Here is a 20,947-nt window from a genome sequence, read left to right as displayed (position 1 = left end):
GAGTTTGCATTTCCCTGGTGCCCGGGCTTGTTGGCCATTTGAGCATCTCCTGCGGAGAAATGTCTGTTCTGAGATCTCCCCGTCTTTCAATTGCATTGCTGGTCCTTGATGGTTGAATTGTAAGAGTTCTGTCTGGATATATTCTGGATACGAGCACTTTATATCAGATATATGATTGGCAACTGTTGATTATGGCTCAAAAGACTCTAATTTTGGGGTCATCTAATTTAGCGGGGTTTCCTCGCTCTGCTGGCCTTTACAACGACTGGTTTTTGCCCTATGGAGGCTAGGCTTTCTGTCAGCGTGGCTGGGCCGAGCCTCTCAGTGGCTTGGCAGTGGAGGGGTGGCCAACCCCCATGATGTGACCTCACACGATGCAGTCAACCTCACGATGAGGTCTGCGGCGAGCAGCCAAGAAGCTGCAAGAAGATTGGGAGGACCGTGACTCCTGACTCATGCTACAGCCTGACGCAGCGGAAAGGACGCTCCCTGGGATTGCTTCCTATATGAAGACACTGTGGGGAAGCTTGCTTGCGGTCGCTGCGTCTGGAGCCTGCGTCTGGCTTGTCCTCCTCTGGTTCTCTGGACTTGAGTCAATGGCTCGCCCTCTTGCCTGATGACTCTGGGAGCCATCACCAGCTAGCCATCTGACCTGCCACTGGAGCTGTCAATCTTGTATTTGTCCTTGACCAGGCAGAGGGCCCCTCACATGTGGGAGATGGGTTCTTGGGGTCCTCCAGCCATAACCCTGGCCTATTGATGATGGATTTATCAGCCCTCGAAGCTGTGCCTGTCAGGAGAAGCCTCCAGCTTAACGTATGACCCGTGGACTTGACATTGGAGCTGACTTAAATGCTTCCACAATGACGTGAGCTATTTTCATGATGTAAATTTCTCTTTATAGACGTGGTTCACTGTGTGTGACTACACACACACACACACACACACATACACACACGTGTTTTTACATATACAGTTTTGCTTCTCTTGACGGCCCTGCTAAACACATGCTGTGTCCCCAAGGATGCGTAACCACATGCCTTATCTTACATGAGTGTGATGTTCTCGCATACACTGCCTAGACAGTTGGAGAGTTTAAGGATTTTGGTTGCTGACATGCTAAGACATAAAATAGAAAAGAAACACGATTGAAATTAAATGAATGAATGAAGGGAACACATGTGTGCAGAGATAAAGGAATACTAATGGCCAAAGAAAAGTTCATGGCCTTGACCTGGGTGCTGGTGAAGGATACGGACGGTGGCTCGGGCGGCCGGAAGAACAGGGACACCGTGTCAGAGGTAGAATGCGGAGCCAGCAGCTCCTGAGAGGTGAAGAAGGCCAGACTTCATCTCACGCACTCTGGATATGTGACCAGGTGTGACCCGTCCCTGGAGAAGGACGTCATGCTCCGTGGCTGCAACCCTGGGCGGAGACCGCAGTGGTCAGGAGGAGACGTAGGACAATGGGCTAGTGCTTCCCTTGGCACCTGTGAGGTCGCTGTGAGTCAGGACCACTAGGTGCCATCCAACCACCACCTCCCAAGGCAGGGGTAAAAGGTGGGACTAACTCAAGTCTATGAAGCATGTGAGGGCCCTTAAAAACAACTCTAAAATAAGTCTCCGAGGCACAAAAGTATTAAATCAAAAAGTCCCTGAGTGGATTACACGGCAAAGTCAACCCAGCTGAATCCAAAGGTAGAAATGAACAATGACCCAGAAGACGGCCAAGAGCTGCAACAAGTGGAAGAATGGCCCAGCAGCCTTTCTGTGAGTGTTGCTGACGGCACGTTTGCTATCTAGCACCTCCACCGCCATCAACCCCGCAGGACGGGGTTTCCAGTCTCTGTGGGATTCAGCCAGTTTCCCACCAAGGCTCCTCAGTGGTCTCATGCTGTGCAGCACAGCAAGTGCCCACAGACACTGTCCTTCTCCCCGTGCCTGAGGACAGGGGGCTCAGGGAGTCTCACAGGCCAGTGTCCGGAAGGACTATGGTCATCTGGAGGCTTGACTGGGGCTGCGGGTCCCCTCACATGGGGGGCACTGGTTCTGGGTGTTTCCTGAGGCTCTCAGTTCCTTTCTGAGTGAACAGGGCCCCCCTGGCTGCTTGAGGCACGCCCGCAGGACAGATGTGCACAGACTGTTTAGGTCCCCCCACGTGCTTACAAACACTGCCTCGGGTGTGCTCCTGGGAGGTCCATGAGGGAGAGAGCAGAGATCAAGCAGGGGTGTGCTTGGGGCAAAGCCCACAGAGGGGGGCTTCTGCTGGGTTTGGCAATAGAATCCTGGATCCCTAGTGGCATCATGGCTACATGCTGGGCTGTGATGCTCAAGGTGAGCAGGTCAAAACCGCCAGCGATCCCCAGGAGGACGGGGCTGTCCACTCCTGTAGAGGCACTTACAGTCTCGGAAACTCACAGGGGCAGTTCTACCCTGTCCTACAGGGCCGCGGAAGCCGACATCACCCTAGTGACGGTGAGTTTGTTTCCTAGAACGAAGATATACTTCAGAGCTATCTACCTTCTATGTGTCTAAGAAAGAGCTTTATCTACAGGAACAATTGAATATTGAGAAAACATCCCAGCCCTGTCTAGATCAAGTTCATAAGTCGGATATTAGCCCTTGTGTCTGATACCAACCTATAAAATCCTCTTCAGACTCACGAAACACATGCAATGATGCCAAGTGCAGGAAGACCACAGACTAGTGGGTGAAAGTCTTGTGGATCCAGTGGCAGTGGAAGCATCTCAGCGCTGGCGTGGGTCTCCATGTGGCTCCAGCTCCAGGGCTCTGGTTCCATCAGAGGTCTCCCTGTGGCTGGTCAGCGGGAATGTCTCACAGGGAGAGAGCATGTATCTGGTCTCCTGTGAGCTATTGATCTCTGTTTGCACCTCTCCAATGAGGTCACCAAGCTGCGACCTGATTGACAGGCTAGACTCCACCCCTTTGCAAGTTGAAGAGTATGTAACAACCACCTTCAGTAAGAAGCCCTGATGGCAGAGTGGCTTATGCGCTGGGCTGCTAACTGCAGGGTCAGCATTTCAAGCCCACCAGCTGCTCCATGTGAGGAAATATGAGGCTTTCTGCTCCTTTGAAGACGTACAGCCGTGGAGACCCCAGGAGCAGCTCTGATCCCCCTGAGCGGATCACTGTGAGTTGGGATTGGTTCAATGACAGAGAGTCGAATTGTTAACCCTTTGGGCACTGGTTAAAAGGTATCTGTGGGCTAAGAGGTATCTGTGGCACAGGGTCAGGGCATGGGGGGGAGAGTCTCTACATCCCAGGGACTGTGGTTCCACATTCTGCCTCCCCCCCTCAAAGGCAGCTCTCGAGTTAAAGAATAAACTGGAGGGGTTGCCATGGGAAATAAAAATCCCCTCCCCCCAGCCAGAGGTGCACAAGAAACACTGAAATGGAAACTCTGCCTGAACATACAGATGGTCCACCATGACGCGCAAAGCCCTGCCTTGCAGCAGGAGTTAGATAGAACCAGCGTGTAAAGTGACAGCAACGAGGGAGAGGAGAGAAAGTACTTAATCTCCTCTGATTGCGACTCGATGAAGGCCCGGCTCAGCTGTGCTCGTGATTGTGCTCGGGAAGTTCCGACAGCGAACAGGAAGAGAGGGAGTGATCGGGAGCACAGTGGAGGGGCAAGCAGAGCGACAGGAACCTCCGTCCGCACAAAGGTGGGGCCGGATTGGGGTTGGGGACGGTAGACAGGTCATGGTGGCGTCATGGGGAATACACGGGCAATCACCGTAAATGTAAAAGGACTCAACGCAGCAGTTCAAAGATACCGACAAACCGGGAAAAGAGCTATCAAATCCCTGTAAGAAGCGAGAATGAAGGTATGGCCGCCAATAACTTGACCCGTCAGAGCTGAAGCCTTATCACTGCACGGGAAGGGGAGCGTGGGACCCGGGGCGGAAGAGTGAAGCCGGGAGCAGTGGCCTGGGCCTGCAGGCCAGAGCAGCCCGCTCGCTGCTCAGACCATTTCTTTTCGCCCTCCCCTCGGAGGAAGGGCACTGGGGGCGGCTGGGGTTTCCTGTCCAGTGGGAGCGTGACCTGCACTTGCTGCCTGTCACCTCCTTGGGCGTCCCAGTGGCTGCTGGGACGTTGGATCTGCAGCCCTGCTGGCTGTTTGCGCAGGAAGTCCCCCTCGTCCCAAGGCCTTGGTGAGGTGGGGGAATCCCAATCCCTTCCCAAGATCTCTGCTGATGGACCCAGGGGACATCCTCTGTTCTCCTCCAGGGCGGGCACTGTCTTTGTTCCTGGACTCTGAACAAGGGCTGTCTGTCTGGAGGACACTCCGCCCCATCACAGGGGCCCATGGGGCTCTCCTTAGTTGGTGTGGGGCGTGGTGTGTGACCATGGGGCATGATGGGAGGAAGGCACCGCGAGGTCCATGATGCGGTCGTGGACTGGTTTTCAGTGGTGGGTCAGCAGGCCTTTCTTCCATGGCTTTGATTTGTGGGCCATGGCCGCCCCCATCTTCACTGGAGAAATGGAGATGCCTCCAACCCCGCCCCCATCCCCAGCTTACCGACACCCCACTGTGACACCTGGCTGAGTCTTCTTGTAAGTAGCCTCCAGGGCTCTGGGGGAGCATTCCGAGAGTGCCTCCGCTCCCCAGGGATAGAGAGTTACGGCAGTAGGGCTGCCCGGAATGGGGGAGTCCAGCCTCTCTGCCCCCACTGTCCTCTTTGCTGTGTTTTCGGTCAGCTGTCTCTGCACCCACCGCCCCTGGCTTGTCCTGACCCCATGCACGCACGACAGAGCAGAGGCGCCTGGTCCGCTGCAGAGAGAGCCACTCTCATGGTGGTGGTCCATGGCTAAGGAGCGAGACTCCAGGGGCTGCATTGGCAATGCTGTGTCTTCTACACTTCTGTCCTTGCAGAGGGACCAGGTGAGGTGGCTCTGCCTGTGGGCAAAGGCTGTGTGGGCAGCCTGCCTTTGTCCTTGCCCATGCTCTCTTGTCCCCTTTCAAGTGACCCGGGCCTCTCTGTCGCTTCGTAGAAGCTGTATTGCAGCTCGGAGACAATCGCAAACAACTGACCTCTGAGATGGCACTGGCTTTGCCGCCACTGCGCCCGGCTTGGCCGCTGCCCTGTGCCTACCACAGTCCCCCTCATCCCTGCAGCCCCGCAGTGGACACTTCTGCAATGTGGAAGCATGGTTGGCAGCTGTATCCTGGTCTCCACCCACCTTGAAGATTCTCCCACCTCCTCTCATTGAAAGCTCAGGACATGCCCGCCAGCTCGCTCCTTCTATCCCTGGTGCCAGGATTTGAGGTTGGAGATGATTAACCAAGAGCGTGGGAATGACCCAAAGCCTGTGCCAGGTGCTGTGGAGGGGGCATGCTGCTCCCTGACCCCTCCCAGGTCCCACGAAGCCAAGCACATGGACACCAAACACCATGGTCCAGGAAATTGAGAAGGCAGCTGCTCTGGGGTGTGAACGTCCTGCAGAGACCAGGCTGTCTCCAACCTGCTGCCCGTGGGCAAGTGGTTCTCAGCTTTGTCCTATTTGTCAGTGAACCCGAGACAGCACGCTGAGAGATAGGGCCATGTGTGATGGCCACTTGGAATGGGGTGTGCTGGCTGGGGGTGGGTTGATATGATGGCTGGTTGGTATATAGTTGGTACATACGTGGTGTGCAGGGGGATTGATACAATGGTTGGTTGGTACATAGGTGGTGTGTTGGTTGGATGGCGTGTTGGCACATGGTGTGTTGGCTGGGTGGTGGGCTGGCGCATGGTTCTGTGGTGATTGGATGGTGGGTTGGTACTGCATTGCTGGCTGGGGGGTGGGTTGGCATGATGATGTGTTGGCCAGGTGGAAAAGACTAGGATGTATGACCACCTCTGCTAGGGCAGCAAGGACAGTTGCCTCTGGAAGCTTGCTCTGTCGCTTGGCTCTGTCTCGTGGGGGAGACAGACACCCACAAGTGCTTAGTTTTGACTGACGTGCGGACTGAGCTGGCAGGAGCTTTGCTTGGAGCTCAGTGGTGCCCTTTGTGGAGGACTAGCCCCCCCCTCATGCCCTCCAGGGAGCTCTGTGCAGACCAGTCACCATGCCTGGCTCCACATCCCCATCTCTGTGAGCCCTGGTGGTGCAGTGGTTGCAGTGAAAGTTGGGGGTTCAAATCCTCCAGCTAAGCACTCGGTAGGAAAATGAGGTGGTCTGGGCCTGCAGGGGCACCAGCTCTGGACCCCTCAGCAGCAGCTGCACTCTGCCCTGCAGGCGCTCTCGCTGCTAGTCGAATGGACCCTGACGTGGTTTGGGGTGTCTTCCTGGGCAAGCTGAAGAAGGGTGGGCTGAGTTGGTCATGCTCCCCATCCAGAGAGGGGGGTGGTGTGTGTGTTTCTGGCTGTGACCCTGGCTGTCACTGTGATCGCAGTCAGAACATGGGACCCTCACTGGAAGGGGTGCCACCACGAAGGGGAGGGCAGTGACATGCATGGCCCCTGGCATGAGAGGGCCCCTCAGATGCAGGTTCTCAGGCCTGAGTTCCCCTGATTTGGGGGGCATCTCAGAACAGGGGTGCCCTGTGGACCAGGGAGCCCCAAGGATATCCTTTCCCACTGATGTCATCTCCAGGCTTTAGAGGAGTGAGCAAGTGAGGGAGGGGTGGAGGGGAGAGGAAGTGGGCGCTCTCAAGGCAAATGGCCCTGCCACCGCGTTAGCCCCTCTCTAGCCCTGGCTGCCAGGCACTTGGTTCTCCGTGGGGGTGAGGAAGCTTTCCATGTTGTGTTAAGGTATCCAAGGGGAGCTCACAGATGGAAGGAAAATATTTACCATTTGGAACGAGACTATGGCTGGAGCAGAGCATCCTGTGAGCAGAGGCTGGGGGGCGGGGGGCTGGCAGCAAATAGCTGCTTTCCAGCTGTGGTCCAGGGCCAGGGCCTGGGTGGATGGGGTGACGGCCTGGAGGCTGGGCCAGGGGCTGCCGTCTATGGGCCGGGGCTTTCTGCTCCATGGCTGCTGCCCCTCCCTTCCCAGTCCCTTCCTTCCTCCCAGCAAGGGAGGGTGGGGGCTACAGGAAGCCTCTTCCTGGTGCTTCCCAGGGCCCCCCCACTTCCCTCCCCCCATGACCCTCTCTTTGTCCTCTCTGCTTGGCAGGCTCAGCTCAGCCTGCCCCTGCAGGAATCCTGCTGACCTTCAAAGGCCCCACAGAGACCAGCTGTCCCCACCCCCCCGTGGCTCACCACCCACAGAGACACCAGGAATCCAGGCAACCCCGGCCCAGCGGCCCTGGGGAACCCCGACTGGGGAAACTGAGAACTGAGGGGAAAGGGTACTTTCTTGAGCCTCCCCTGACCCCGGGCCTCACTGCCCCCATTTTTCACTGTCCCCGCACCCCATGGCCCTAGAACCCTGAGACCTGGGGCTGCTCCAGGGTGGTCATATCTCTGAAGAAGGACATGTGTGGAGTTAGTCAGTCGCTGTGGTGGGACCTTTCCTGACCCTGCTCTGTGCCCCCAGGACTGTGGACAGCCCTCCTGGATGGTCTGTCCACTTGGAGGGGGGGCACGCCCTGAAGCCCATGGTGTGGCCCTGCTGGACCAGCTTCAGGGGGTGCCCATGGGAGCTCTCAGTGCAAGCAGCTGCCTCCAGGAACTTCCGGTGGCCTCTTTGGGGAGCCGTGTTCCCGTGCAGGAGAGAGCGGTCACCCTTGGGTGACCCCGCCTCGGGCCGAGGTTGTTTGGCCAGCTGGCCGGAAGGCCAGTGGCCTTGCCTGAGAGGACAAGGCCCAGTGTTAGCACTGCCTCTAGTTCCCGGGAACCCGGAACCATCTCAGGCCTCCGGTGCAGCTCCAACCAAGCCACCCAATCGGGCTTCGTGCGGAGTCCACCCTGCAATTAGCTGCTCGTCAGAATGCTGAGCTCAGCGGAGCCGACCTCAGACTTTCTGGAAGGATACCGTGACTCCACTCAACAAGGAGGCCGTTCACCAGAATGCCCTGCCGCCGCCCACACAGATCCTGGCCACGTGTCAGCGGCTCACACGCCCCGGTCACTGCGCTGGCCCCAACCAGGGACACGGGGCATGCGCCACTCCCTGCTGTGTGGCCATGGCCAGCTGGCCAGCCTCTCTGAGCCTGTGACATGGGGGCATGGCTGCCCACCTCCCTGTGCTCAGACCTGGGAGCAATCCCGTGCTGCCGGGAGTGTTGGATGATTTTTAGGACTTTGTTCTGTTTTATGGCAGCCGGGAATTCTCACGGCAGTGTGCACGCCACGCACACACACCGACTTGGGGATCCCTCCGCACACGACAGTTATCTCCCTGAGAGAGAGAGGAGGGCCTGGCTGGTGTTCCCCACGGTATCGGCACAGGCACCGGTGGCACCGGCACCTGGCATTGCAAGGGCCCACATCACACCTCGCTGAGATTTGTCCCCAGGCTGGCACTTTGTGGGTGTCAGATGTTGGTTGGCCCCAGGGGGTGCTTCCAGGACCGTGCTGAGGTGGCTCTCCTCCCGCTCTACAAACACAGTCCAGTTTGCCACAGCCACTGAGTCATGCCAGCTCCCGAGACGTGATCCATCTCCCCGTCAGCAGCCCTGCTGGCGCAGTGGTTTCCCCGGCTGGGCTGGGCTCCGAGTGGTCAGCAGTTTGAAACCACCGGCAGCTCTGGGGAGACAGAGTGCTTTCTACTCCGTCAGCAGGGACAGTCTCAGCCCCACAGGGGGCTCTGTGAGTCAGCATCGCCTTGATGGCAGTGAGTTTGGGTTGGGAGTTTTAGGGGTGCATCTTCCCAGAGGACGCTGGGCCATTGGTGTTTCTTGTCTTGTGAGTTGTCTGTTTTGGTCTCTAGTCTGTTTTTCACTTTGGTGACTTGTGCAAGCCCTTGGTAGACTGAGGAATGGTGTCTCGGGTGTGTCCTGTAGCCAACGCTCTATCTGCCAGCTAGTCTGCATTTACATAAGCAGCCACCACCACATTCACACATGCGCAGGTATACATAATGCACATGTACTCTGTATCGCACACAGCAGGAGCCCTGCTGGCCTACTCTGTCAAGTGCCTGGCTGACAGCCAAAGACTGTGGTGTGAGCATCTCCCCCACCCCCCAACACACACAGCGGCTCTGAGGTAGAAAGGCCTGGCGTGCAGAGGGGAGGACGGCCTTCTGGAACACATGCCGGGCAATCCCGCTCCACCCGCGGGGTCTCTGGGAATCAGAATAAGAAACCCACAGAGGGGTTCTTTTACCAGATGTTTGAAATCCCCGGTGCATGTCCTTGTTGACTTCTGTGCATGTGTACACAGGCACGAAATGCCCCAGCCCATGTACACGTGTGATACATGTGCACCTGTGTGTGCTGAGCACATGTCCCATGCCTGTGCACAGTCTGCGGCACATGTATGCGCAGATGCCTCTGTGGTACCATCTCGGAGGCTCCCCCTCCTCCGGGAGTGCGTGACGCAGCCGCATCCACTTCTCCTCTGTTTCAGGGCTCTTCATGGTTCAGCCGACATGCTTCTCTTTCTGGAATTCCACGCAGGGTCGAGGGAGAGAGGAGCTGGGCGACCTCTGAGATTTCCTCCCCAAAGCCTGGCCATCTGCCTCCCACAGTTCATGGGACGACCTAACCCCCTTCCCTGATTCATCATGCACACATGGCTCCCGGACCCTGTCAGGCTCTGCTTGACGCGTGGTGACCTCTGCAGCTGAAGACCCCTCTGTGCTGCCCCAGGTCTCTGGCCATGAGGGGTGCGAACGGCTTTTCCCATCTGCACTGCCCATCATTCTGCCAAGGCCCCGCCCCTTGGACGCCCCACCTCAGAGGGCATTGCTGGAGGCCCGGTTAGTGGGGTGGGTTAGACCAACAGATACCTAGAGGAAGTGACGCTGGGCAGGGCAAGTCCCATCCCCATGAGGACTTTCTCCTGGGTCCTCCGGGGGTCGGTCTCATGGCGAGGCTCCCAGTGTTCTTCAGCCTGTAGATCCGGCCATTTCTTGCTGGTTGTCGTGAGTTTGGCCTGTGGATTTCAGTGGTGCTGCTTTCAGACACTGACAGCCTGGACCTTCCTCTGCGGTGTCTCAGGGACCCCTGCAGTGCGGGGTTGGCAGACTGCAGAGTTGATGCTGACGCACAGTGACCCCACAGGACAGGGCAGAACTGCCCCAGGGGATCCCCACGCTGCCCACTCTCAAAGGCACCGGCAACCTTGCCTGGTGTGTTGGAACGGCCAACCTTTGGGTGAGTGGCTGAGCGCTTACCCCTGCACCACCAGGGCTCCCTGATTCTCTCAGGGATGCTGGGTGGTGGGTAGAGGTTTGGGGAATACCCTTTTGGCAGGGCAGCTGGCATGAACCCCTGTCTGCTGGGATGGCCCTCAGGCAGGGAGACGCAGGGCTTTGCAGCATGAGCCAGTCCAGACCAATGTCCATCCCTCTGAGAATCTAGAGGCCCGGAGCTAGGCAAGGTGGTGGTCCACTGTAGCTCCAGCATTGAGTCCTTCTGCCGACTCCCTGGGGGCAGCTAAGACTCCAGGGGCTTGAGTCACAGACGGGGACAGAGGGCAGGACCAGAGTAGGCCCTACCAGCTCCGAGGACCCTGGGCCCCAGAGGGCCACCATTCAGCAAGGGCTGCAGCCCCCCTACCGGCCCACTCCCCAGGGGGCCTTCTGCTACTGTGTCTGTGCTCAGCCAGCACTGGGGGCTGAAGGACACCACCGCCCACAAAGGCTCAGACGCACACGGACGGAGTTAGCTGCCCGGTGGGTGGAGGGTCGGAGGGGGCCTCAGTGGGCTGTGTGCTTGCTCACCAAGCCCTGCCCGTGTGGCCTGTGCAGGTCCCGACACAAGGGTCACAATGCTCTTGTGAACTATTTCGGTGCCTTCCCCTCAGGCCCTCACCCTCCCTGGAGACCGCCGGGACTCAGGGAGCCACAGCTGTCACTGATGTTACCCCATGTCCTTGGGACCCCGGCCACCCAGCACGGCCGCACTGGGGCTGGCCTGGCGGCTGGGGGTGGGAGGGGGAGGGGGCACGGCCCTGCTCTGAGAATCCCCAGAAAGTCTTCTTAGTTCCTGAAACTCATCTTGGGGTTGTAAGAAGGGTGGGTGCCCATGCTGGGCCCCTCCCCCATGGCCCCAGGACCACAAGGTCAAGACATGGATGTGGCCCTGCTGGCTGTTTGGGTGAGGGGCCTCGGAGGCTCAGCCCTGCTCCAGACACCAGACCCCTGGCGGGCATGTTGAGTGTCCATTACATCTCAGGACATCCTCCTGTGGGCAGTGGCTGTGTGTAGGGGGGTGCAGAGAGAAGCGAGGAGCCTGGCCCCCGCCCCCACCCGGCTGTGCGTCCTCCTGGTGGGTTCTACATTCTTTCCTAGTGAAGTCTTGCATCTGGGGAGCCAGCGTACGGTCAGCGTTCTGCCTATAAACACTGCAATTGTACATTGTGAAAGCGTCACTGGGTCCCGACCGGGAGGGGTGGCTGCGGCTGCCCTGCCCCCACCCATGTGGCCCCAGCATGCTGTCGACGTGGAACGGGCGGGTCTGGGCGGCCAGCTGCCAGGCCTGGCCTCATGGCTCCCTGCCTGGCCCCGGTGAGGCCATGGCTGTCCTGTGCATGACGACATGCCTTTACATCTCCTTAGCGACGGCCCCTTGGCCGCTCAAAACCAGACCTGGAAGAAGGCCATCCTCACTCGGAGAAGCGGATATGAAGCAGGCGGAGGTGGGGGTGGGGGCTCGAGCTGATGTCTGGTGTGGGGGAAGCAAGGAGAGCCCCCTAGCGTCACATTCCCCACCCCTTGCCTAACCTGCACCCCAGCCTGGGGTGGGGACCCCCAGGACGATGGAGAACACAGCGGAATGAAAAGGATCGATGTGCTGTCCCCAGGCATGGGCCCTGGCCCTCACCGCCTGGAAACTACATTGAACAGATCCACCTGGCCTGTCCAAGTCCAGCGGGCCCTCGTCCACACGCAAGTCCACCCAGCCGAACTCTGCCCGCAGGGTGGACGCAGAACTCCCTTCTTGTTGCTGCTTGATGGTGTTTCCGGCGCGTTCCTGGAGGGCCAGAGGTTTGGCTGGGTGCCACGCTGAACACATCCCAGCCCGGAATTCCACCCTCCTCTGAGCAGCCAGGATACGTGCAGCCACGGCTCCCGCTGGCCCTCCAAAGGCAGGCAGTGAGCAGCCGAGCCCCAGGTCTCCCTTCTCTTTGGGCCTCTAATGAAAGCAGGCTGGCCAGCTATCAAAATATGCCACGTAGACAGGCCCTGCCTCCCCCGGAATGGTCAAGGCTCCGTGGGACCCATGCAGAGCCGCGGTAGCCTCTCCTGGGGCCTTGTCCCCAGTCCCCACCTGCCCTTGTCCACGGGAGCGTGGGGGGACCTGAGGGTTTGCAGAGGGAGATTCCAGACCACCACTCAGGGCTAGACGTGGGGGCTCCCTCCTGGGGTAGGATGCCGAGCTGAGCACATTTTTGGCTAGCTCTTTCCATGCTAGGCCACACCATCGTCCTTGTTGGCTTCTGGGTGGTGGTGGGGGGGGGGGCGGATGGCAGCGGAGATCTGGCTACTGAGTTAAGGGAGGGGGTTCACTGAAAATCCATTTGGGGATTGAGCATTATACACAGGTGGCATGTTAAGGGGTTCTTGGGGAGACCTCCCAAATGCTTATTTGGCGGCTCGCAGGAGGCTCAGTCCCATGGGAGAGAGGCATGACGTCTGCCTCTGACAAGATGCCCAAGACCCCCGAGGGCAATTCTACGCTGATGGGCAGGGTCCTCGGGGGCTGGAACTGACACCATGGCGATGGGTTGTTTGGGGCTGGAGACCAATGACGAAAAGGGCTCTGGGATCCTGGATGGGGGAAGCGGGACTTGAACAGAGAAGTGGTCATCTCAGGGCCTCGGCCTCCCCAGGGAGAGCTCTGCTCTGGGATGGCTCCTGGAGCTGGCCTGAGCTAGGTAAGGGGTACACGCCTCAGGATTTCTCCTGGATTAGGGATGGGGCTGCGACAGATCCTGGGAGTGCCATGGTGCGCAGTGCAGCACACTGGTCCAGGGGCACTGCCCGAGAGAGGCTCACAATGAGCCCTGCAGGTAGCACTCTGTGGCTGGTGCAGTGACGGCTTTGGTCCTGTGGGCGGCATCCGAGGGGAACGCTGACCCATGCACTACGGCCCAGCCCGCGTGTTGCTCGGCCACGCACTTCCGAAGACACTTTGCCCACGGCTTGGACGCCGACTGCGGGGCTTTAGCGGATCTTTTCCTTGGTGAAACTCAACAGAACAGGTTGAGGGATGAACGGCGGCACTGCCATCCCCCGCTCCAGGTCCTCTCAGGGTGACGGCGATGCCCCTCCTCTCTCTCCTTCCACCATTCTTGACGCGTGACCCAGTCCTCACCATCGGGGACCAAGCCCCTGCCAGAACCAAGGCCATCGTGGTGCGTCCTCAGCGGGTAGCTGCCCATCCGGCAGGGTTCCCAGGCCCTGCGGGGAGGGCAGCACACCGAGCTGACAATGGTCACCTTCCCCGTCCCCACTGCCATGACACGGCTCACTGATCTGTCTGAAGACATCCTGGCACAAGGAGCCCGACTGTGTGGTCACAACAAACCAGGGATAGCACGGAGAAGGGTGGGCCTTCCAGAACACCTCACTCTGCTGAACCTGCGCAAGCGACCAGGAGGCGGCTGGACAAGTAGAACCAAGGCTTGCCGAGTGGTTCACCATCAGGACGGGCGTGCTCCACGGTTGTGTCTTCTCACCGTACGTATTCAAGCTGCGTGCTGAAGAGATAATTTGAGAGGCTGGCCTGTGTAAAGAAGCGTGAGCCAGCAGGATTGGAGGGAGGTTGATCAGCAACCCATGATATTAGAACACGCGAAAGACACGCGAAAGCAGCCTTGCTTGCTGAAAGTGAGGAGGACTCGAAGCACTTGCTGATGAAGATCAAGAATTACATCCTTCAGTATGGATCACATATGAATTACATCCTTCACTCAATGTAAAGAAGACCCAAACCCTCACAACTGGACCTACAGGTATCATCGTAATAAAAGTGGAAAGGTTGATGTTATCAAGAATCTTGACTTGCTTGGGTCCACAATCAATGCTCACGGAAGCAGCAGTCCAGAGACCAAAGGATGTACTATTGCATTGGTAGACTCTACTGCCAAGCTCTCCTTAAAGCATTGAAGAGCTAGGATGTCGCTTTGAAGACTAACGTTGCGTGACCCAAGTCAAGGCGTCTTCAAACGCCTCCTGTGCATGTTGGTCACTGCATCAGGAAGACTGGACAGGAGTCAAGGTGTCTGAACGACGGTGCTGGTGAAGACTATTTAAAGCGCCAGGGACGCCAAGAGAACAGACACATCTGTCTTGGAAGAGGTTCAGCCAGAGAGCTCCTTAGAAGTGGAGGATGGTGAGACTTCATCTCAGGGACTTTGGGCATGTCGCCAGGAGAGACCCGACCCTGGAGAAGGCCCTCCTGCTTGGTGAAGTGGGGGCAGCGGCAAAGAGGAGGGCCCTCGACAAGATGGACGGACACGGTGGCAGCAAGGACGGGCTCAGACACAGGAAGCATTGGGAGGCCGACGCAGGACCAGGCAGTTTCCGTCTGTGGTGCACAGGGCCCCTGGGAGCTGGAACTGACCCTACAGCCCCTGAGGACAGCATTTGTCACAGGAGCCTCGGGGGTGTAATGGTTGAGCAGTTGTCTGCCAACGGAAGGGTGGGCAGTTTGACCCCCGCAGTTCCTCTGTGGGAGAAAGGTGAGACTGTCTGTTCCCACCAAGGAAGATTCCAGCCTTGGGGTCCCACCGAGCCGCCCTGCTCTGTTGTGGGTGGGCCGCTGTGAGTCAGAATGGGCCGGGTGGCAGAGGCCTTGGCTTGGGGTTCTGAGGTAGTTAGTTTATTGTGCCAACCTGGCCGATAAACACATATGAGATTAATTGAAGTGTGGAGAGATAAATGGCTCGGCAAGCCTCGCCTTTCTTGTCTCTCGGTCTTTGATCATCGGACCTGTGTGCAGCTGCCTTGCTTGTTCTGTGCCTCAATTTGCAAGCTACACTACCTGTGGGACACCTAACCCGTGGACGGTGTCACTGTAATTTGAGGTTCCTTCAAGACCTGCTTCACCACACCACTGGAATTTATATCTCTTGAGCTGGAGACTGTGGGACCCTGTCATCTGGCTGACTGTTGGTGACCTGCCTTGCTGTTTGCTGCCTGTGGCCGGATAGCCTGAATTGCTCTACGGAGGACTACCTGGTATCTCTCAAGACTTGAAGGACTGCCAGTGTCTCACACTGTCTCACAGGAGTGAGTTGCACTGAGTCATTTGTACTGTTCTATAGATTAATTAACTGGTTATTTCTTATGTTATATATCTATTTATCTGCATAAATATATAAAAATTATTAGCATTCTGGTTTTGTTTCTCTAGAGAACCCTGTCCAACACATTTGGTACCAGGAATGGGGCGGTTCAGTGCGTCTCAAGGTGGGGCCCACTCCATGGTTTTAAGCCCCCGAGGCCCTCTCAGTGCGTGTGTCCACACTTCTCTCTGCAGTGAGCCACCGCTGAGGCGAGCACCCAGCCCTCCGGCCTGGAGCTGGTCATCCCTAAGTCCTCCCCTTCTGCACGACTTCCATTTGGCCCCCAGAGAGTGACCCGGACGACACAGAGCACCAGAACCAGTGAGGGTCAGACCTTCTCAGATGGCCACAGTCGGCGGAGTCCCTGGGCATCCCCCAGGCCAGGCCGCCCTGCCCCCGGCTGAGCCTTGCTCCTGGGCATCCCTGCTGCTCAGAACTGGCCAGGTGGGCCCTGTGTGTCAGCTCAGAGCTCAGGGCTGGGGGAGTGGGGGCTTTGAGCAGTCGCTCCAAGGAGCTGAGGGTCCCCTTCTCTGGCTCTGGGCACAGCTTGCTTCAAGGGCCACCCCACATCGGAGGGACATAAAAGAAAGCACACAGTACATGGGACACACACACTGAGCAGGACACGGCCCCAGAAATGCTGCCGACCTTGGACTTGGGTTTGGGTATTCCCTAAGAAGCTGCGAGGTGGCTTCTGGGGTTCAGGGAAGGAATAAAAATAGGATCGGACCTGCTGCATCCTAAGTGCAGTTTATGAAATCGTTTTGTCTTGAACTATGTAGAGCATGGGGGAGTTAGCTGGGCACCATGGGGGTCTCTCCAATGGTGCTCCTGGAGTCCCCTGGCTCTCCCTGGGGGCCTTCTGGTAGGACCACCCTGTAGCGGCCTCTGTGGTTCTGATGGACTTCTTATCAGAGGTTGAGATGTTCATGCAAGCGGCCCCGGTCCAGGCTCTCTTCTTTCCCCACGACGAAAAGAAGCGCTCTTATCACCATCCATCCATCCGTCCATCCATTCATCTATCTGTCCATCCATCCATCCATCCGTCCATCCATCGTGTCAAGCACACCTGTACCTATGCTGCCATCATCTTGTTTAAGACATTTTCTTTCTACTTGAGGCCTTGGTATCAGCTCCTTAGAGCTGTAAGAGCCCCAATAAAATAAAAGTGAATTCAACAGAAAGGAAGAAAGGGAGCGCTCTTCCGTAGCCCGACCCAGAACTGGGCTTGGTCTCCAATCTGCTGGGGACCCGGCTCTCGGGTCAGCAGGTCTTCTCAGCTCCTGACCCCTGTCCCTGTGCCTCACAGCCCACCTCTGCTCCACGCCATCATCCTTCAGCACACTCACCCAGCACTGTGGGGGCTGATCAGGGGTCAGGCCATGCAGGTTGAGGCTCATGGAGGGGGCATAGCCATGGGCCCTGCACAGAAGTGCTCCAGGCAGCAGAGATGCCGGTCTCAGACAGGAGGCACCCCCAAAACAAGGCACAGCCTGGCATTACTGCTGGGGAACACACTACCCAAGCTCCCTGAGTGCAGTGGGGCCTCGTGTCCCTGGGGTCCTGCCGGCTGCTTAACCTAGGACTCTTGCTCTCACCTGCTGACCCATCTCAGGGCCCAGCTCCGTGGCCTCCTCCCCAGAGCTGGTGCTGGGAGTGTCTCCCTGGCAGTACCAGCTGTGCCTGCCCGTTTCACTGGTCCTCACCCATTGAGGTAGTGCATGGAGGGTGGAGAAGAGAGATGAGGGTTGAGTGACAGCCGCAGACACCCACAGGGCAGCTCACCCTGTCCTGGAGGGTCGCTGTGGGCCGGCATCGACTCAATGGCTGTAGGCTCGTGGACTTGGGTTTTCCCGGCAGGGAGGTCTCCGGGAGTGCCTGCAACAGCCATTTCCACAGCCCATCCTGACACCTTACACCACCCATGGGCCAGTGTGTGGCTGGTGCTTGCCAGCCCCGCCCCGCAGGAGCTGTGTCCAGTCTCCTTCCCTCCTGGTCTGGACTCTGGTTTTGTTTCTGCATGACCCCCAGCTCCATGTGGTCCTAGATGGGGAGGGGAAGGTCCTGTTCCCTGCTCCTCAGCCCTGCTGTCCCCTGGTGGGAGGGCACAGAGGCTGAGACTGGGGTCCCCAGGAAGGTGATCGGTCATGGACTGGTCATGTCTGTGGTGGACACAGGGTGCGGAGGGGTAAGGTTTGCTGGTTGTCCTCAGATGGCTGTTCCAACCCCAAAGCAGACTCATGGTCACTGTGAGTCACAGTGGGGCTGTGGGTGTCTGGGCTGTAACTCCCATAGAGAGTTTTCCCCTGAAGAACTGCTGCCCTCGGGTGGGCAGCCTGATGTGTCACCAGTGGTCACCGGGGCTCCTGGGGTCGAGTCCCGGTCCTGGCAAGGCAGGTGTGCAGAGTGGGAAAGGCGCATGGGTCTTCCCAGCCGGGACCTTTGAGAAGCACCCTGCTAGGCCTGGCCGCTTCCTCTGGGAGGTGGGTTTGAACCATCACCCTCTCAGACTGTGGGTGGGCCTCTTACCCTCTGGGCCACCCTCAGATTCTGCCTTCGGGTTGGAAAAAGACAGAATGAAACCAAAACCAACCCACTGACAACCAAACTGGCTCCATCCAGTCAGTTTCGACAAGCCGAGACTCTAGGACTGGGCAGAAAACCCGCCCGTCTCCTTGGCAGCGGCGCGTGGTCGCAAGTCCTCATGAGAGCAGACGGCCTCGTCTTTTCTGCAAGGAGTGGCTGAGAGGTGTGAGCGGCCGACTCCCAGGGAGCAGCCAGATGCAACCACCAGGCGCCTTGTGCTTGGTCCCAATGCTGCCCAATCACCACCGCCTGCCAGTGTTTCTCCTCCCATCCCAATGTCCTCATTCCAACCACTCCTGTCAGAGCCCAGGAAGCAGAGGCTTAGAGAGCGGCATGTGTGCGGTAGGGCCTGCCGTGAATCGCATTGCATGGTGAAGCAGGAGTGGAGCTGGCCCCCAGCTGCGCCAGGCTCCTTGTCTTGAAGGAGCAGCTGGCTGCTTCTCTGAGACTCCAGATCCTGGCTCCCCCTGATCACCCTCATGCCAAGGTGGAGACCCTGCAGGCCCCCGCAGTCAGCCTGCACTCAGAGGCCCCTGGGATCAGTGAGCTCAGATGGGGACAGCAGCGAGGGTGCCACGGGCTCCCCGCAGCACAATCTGTTGCATCAGCCGTTCCGGCCCCACGTGGCAGCGGCTGGAGGCAGCCAGGACTGCGCTGGGTGTGAGAGCATGCACGTCCCTAGTAGCCCTCTGGCTGGCTGTCCGCCTCCCCACGCTCTCCGCCTCCCCCCTGACACGCTCCCACCCTCTTCCCCACCCCCCCAGTGAGGGCGTGTCATCCGTTCTTTCTCTCCTGCCCTGCAGTTCTGACCGGAGGAGAGGCTTGTCTTCATCCTCAGGGCCTGGCGCAGAGAGGGGACATACAAAGGACCAGTCTTCCTCTGTAACCAGGAGTTAGGCCTCAGGGGACCACAGTCCCAGGACAAAGCCACTGAGGCCCGATTGGCCTCCTGGTGGGCAGGAGCGGCTTTCTCATCCTGAGCTGCGTCCTTGAAGGTCCGCCAGAGATGGGCACAGCCTCTCCTCAAGTCCCTCCTGCGCCCCCACCCCCAGAGCTGGCCAGGGAGGCTCCTGCCTCGAATTCCAGCCCAAGCTGCCTCCAAGCCCACCTGCCCTGCTGAGGGTCTCAGCCCAGACAATCAGGGGATCCGCTTCTTCTGAGGGAAGTGACCACTCAGCCAGCAGTGACTTGTGCACAGGGCTCAGGGCACCGGGCCTGGTGGGTGAAGGCAGACCCAGCACATCTGCAGGAGGACACCCTTACTGCCCTGCTCCTACCACCTGTCTGAGGACAGTCTTGGCACTCCCCTGGCCTGCCTGTCCCTTCTCAGCCATGAGCCAGGGGACTTGGCCCTCAGTCCCGAGGAGGGACCATCTGGAGAGAGACCAGGATCCACTCACAAAATCAAATCCACTGCCACCGAGCTGATGGCGACCGTGTGAGGCTGGGCGGACGAGAGAAACAAATCCAGACACACTCATGTATGTGTTAAAGAGAGCTTGCTATCCCGAAGTAACTATGTAGCCAGCAAACAGCCCAGGCCGTCGATTCTAGTCTGTAAGGCCCTCTGCAGACTCACGCAGCCCCATGCAATGACAGAGAATGCAGGAAGATCACAGGCTGGTGGGGGCAGAGTCTTGCAGATCCAAGGGTGACGGACCCATCTCAGGGCTCAGCGTGGCTGCCAACAGGAAGGTGAGGGGTGGGGGATAGGTTCCCAGGTCCCTCCTTATGAGAAGGCCACACCCACAAGGAGGTGCCATCAGGCTGTGACCTGATTGACAGGCTAGGCTCCACCCCTGCATTCCACATGTCAAGCTGACAGGAAATGATGTAACTACCATGCCAACTCCTAGCGACCCTGCAGGACAGGGCTTTCGGGAGCACAAAGCCGTCCTCCTCCGGAGGAGCAGGCGGTGGTTTTGAACTATGGGACCGTGGGTTGCAGCCAAACGAGCAACTCCTGTGCCACCACCAAGAAGGGGGATGGGTCCGAGATGGTCAGGATGGCATGGGGACTGCTGCCAACACTGGGGACCAAGGGAGGTGGCTGGGGGACTTGAGCACCGCAGGGCCTGGGAGCCTAGAGGTGTGGAGGACCTTATCCTCATGGGCGGTGCACCAGGGGCGCCCGTGGCGGCCTGCGCCCCTTGGGCATGCCCACTGGACAGCACATGTGGCCCCTGAGCTCGCCACGAGCTCCTGCTCATCGTCTGTTGTCCTTGCGCCCTGGGCGGTGAGCCCCTGGACCGATGTGGGTCCTGAGGCTCTGACTGAACCCTGCTGACCCTGGTTGTGGCCCCTGAGTGGGGCATACCGGGCTTTGTGAGGGGTCCCTGCTGGCCCCTGCTCTGGGCACTTGGCAAGCACTCGAAGCCCCATCTGTGTCACTGTGTCCGGTGCCTTAGATGCTCATGGTGCCGGGGACGCAGGGACAGCCTGCAGGCACTTCTTTGAGAGAAACCAGGGGTCTGGTTCGGGCAGGACTGCCCTCTGGGCTGCACCACTGGGGAAACAGGGGTCAGCTTGTGACGGGCCTGGTGGTGACCAAGTGCTTGCAGCCAGGGTAGACCTGGACCCGGCAGCACCTCGGGGTCTCAGAGGGTCAGGAAGATGGACATGGGGACCCTCACGCCTTCCCGGATAGCTCTTGCAGAACTGTGGGCGCAAGCAGTCAGCCTCTGGTGTGTAGGAAAGTGCCTGGAGGATGGCCCGGTCGGCCTGTGGGCAGAGAGAGGCTGCAGCAGGCACACTGGTAAACGTTGCTTCTAATGTGACGGTTGTCCTGGGTGCTGGCTGGCTGTGTGGGGGAGGAGCCTGGGACAGTGGGGGCCGAGGGGTATCGCCAGGCCCTGGTCTCTGTTCCTTGCACTTGGCCGCAGTCCCCGGGGCCCGGGCAGAGAGCAAATGCCCTGCATCTGTGCGGGGAGGGCACGATCTAGCTCCACCTGGGTGTGGGCAGGTGGGAGGCTACTTGGGCACCCAGGGGAGGGTGGGACCCTGCGGTGCATG

The sequence above is a fragment of the Tenrec ecaudatus genome, chromosome 10 (genome assembly GCF_050624435.1).
Source record: "Tenrec ecaudatus isolate mTenEca1 chromosome 10, mTenEca1.hap1, whole genome shotgun sequence".
NCBI classification, from domain to species: Eukaryota; Metazoa; Chordata; class Mammalia; order Afrosoricida; family Tenrecidae; genus Tenrec; species Tenrec ecaudatus.
The sequence above is the reverse complement of the archived record's forward strand: the minus strand, read 5'-3'. Positions refer to the sequence as shown.